This window comes from Magallana gigas, chromosome 1 (genome assembly GCF_963853765.1).
Source record: "Magallana gigas chromosome 1, xbMagGiga1.1, whole genome shotgun sequence".
NCBI lineage: Eukaryota > Metazoa > Mollusca > Bivalvia > Ostreida > Ostreidae > Magallana > Magallana gigas.
Window position 1 is genome coordinate 53,031,323 of NC_088853.1, and position 2,466 is coordinate 53,033,788.

Sequence of the window (2,466 nt, forward strand, 5' to 3'; positions counted from 1 at the left end):
TTTCCCCCATAAACTTTAATATTCAGTAAAGAATTAAACTGTTATTCAGTAAAAATATTCTTATATTTAAAATTTGACTGAACATATTCTAGAGCTCATCGTCTATAGAATTGACCACGACCACCCAATCTTACAGAGAAAGGTGTAAATAATTGCTTTATGAATACTTCTTAAGGTACGTCACTACACCTTCAAATTCTAGTAGTTTCTCAAATCAGCACAAAAATACTTGATTATGACGTAGTGTCTTATAAGTATAAGTCTAGGTGTAGTGAAGTACCTTAATTAAGTTTTTATATCAAGGACAAATAATAGAGAGACAACAACAACGAAAACATTTAGAAGCGTGTTTATTCTATGTAAAGAAAACAAAACAAAAACTGAAAATCGAAAACAAAAGACTCGATTTCTGGGGACTTTACATGTACACTCTAAGAAAAAGATTAACAGCTATTTAAAGCTTTACAGAGGCTTTTTCTAAAACTGATATTACACAATTCACTTATAAAATGAGTTAACATTGAAAATTTACTGATGTATGCCCCGAAAACTGGATAAAAATAAGATATAATTGTGACATTACGGACTTCTTTCAAAGATGTCCTTTAAAAATAAACAAGGGGGGGGGGGGTAAAAAAAAAACCAATAACAAAACATTGAGTATTCAAACCATTTATAATAATAATAATAATAATAGGCCTAATATTAATACATGTAATAATAATAATAAAAACAATCGTGCGCGGATCAGAGTGGTCACGACCCCCTGGAAAATGAAAATTTATTAAATTTACATAGTAAAATTAAAGCAAATATGCCTCGGACCCCCCCCCCCCCCTCCCGGAAAACGCAATTATCCTTTGGACCCCCCCCCCCCCCCCCCCCGGGAAACATTTTCTAGATACGCGCATGATAATAATAAAACTAATTCAATGATTCAATAATTAAATTGCGATGTCCCGCAAAGAAGTGTGTAAACAATTATATTAGTGACTGAGAATGACTTAATTATTATGTTTATATAATAGAACAATGTTTGATATTCAAATAAAGTATATATACTTAAAAGAAATATGTTTATTTAATGTGAAACTAGGGTTGGCAAAACAAAAAACGGAAATCGAAAACATAGTCGATTTCTCGGGACTAACGTTTCATTTACACCGGGGAAGGAAAATTGGCCATTTTTTATGAAGCATAGAAATACAAATGACTAAAAAAAGATGCCTTTTGGTATCTTTAAAAAAAAATAGCCGCAAAATAAGGTAAAGGCGAAATAGGACATGAGGGACATATTTTACACCGACCCCGCCGTTGGTTGGTCGGATGGGGTCACGTGGATTGGCTGTGGCGCGTCTTCATATTGCGCGTCGAAGTTGCAGTTGTCTTCATGAAACCTGGGATCTGGAAACAAGAAGTGGCAATGAAAGGACATTTTGTTTTAAACTTGGGATCTAAAAACAACAAGAAGAGGCAAATATTTGAAAGCATTTAAAGGACCTTCATGCATTAAGCGGTAAGTTTTCAGTAGATATTCCATCGTCAAAATGATGTCCTACGAGCCCGGTTTAACGATAGAATCCGTCCCATATACTCGCTTCGTAGCAAATAAAAAGAATATATTGCGCTCTATCTCGCTTAAAATTTCGTATGAATAGTCTCAAATATCTACAATGTTGCTCTTTTATAATCCCATTTTACCACATTAACTGTTAAATTATGTTTGAAAATTTGGTGTTTACGGGGGTGGTCATGTTAATGATAAAATACGAGACATTCCGAATGCAATTTGGCAAATTCAAATGTTAACAAAATGCCTTGTTACGACTTATTTAAAAAATATTTCGTAGACTTAACTACATATGCATGTTCAAAAAGGTTTGTAATTTATAAAAATGTGTTATTCCCCTGAAGATTATTTTTAACAGACTTTAAATCGACGCGAACCAGATAAATTGCAAGTATATGGGATGAATTCTGTGACCTGAGCGTAGCCTGGTCTCGGTAAGATTTTTTTTTCTAACTTTGCAGCGGCTGCTTACATTTCTTCCACGAAGGACAGTCTTCTTCTTCCAATCACTTTAACCCCCTCCCTGAACTGGTTGCCTGGAAACAATGTTTCAAGATGGTGGCGGGAAACAGAATACAAGTTGACCTGCATTTCGACCAGGTTGCTGTGAAATAAAACAAGAGGCCAATTGGCCTTAACGGTCACCTGAGTAGCATATATCCAATACACAAACTTGTCATGGAGTCTCATATATGCATCTAATTAATTTGGTTTCATACTGGAGTAGAAAAATTATAAATTTGTAATGACAACCACATTTAATTCAAACTGTGAAACCTATAATTTTGGTGAAAAACTAAAAGATCTGGTCTACAAAATAATGAATTCAGTTTTCCTTTCAGGTGTGTGGGAGTAAAGAAGATAATTTTTTAACGTTATATGCATTAACATCTATA

General features: G+C 34.0%; 1 long non-coding RNA gene across 1 annotated transcript; it reads left to right on the forward strand.

Annotated features, from left to right (window-relative positions):
* Positions 1-879: 879 nt before the first annotated feature.
* On the forward strand, positions 880-2,190 carry LOC136271253 (uncharacterized). Its single transcript, XR_010709147.1, has 2 exons — positions 880-1,516; positions 2,032-2,190. It is a non-coding gene; the product is annotated as an uncharacterized lncRNA (long non-coding RNA).
* Positions 2,191-2,466: the final 276 nt, after the last annotated feature.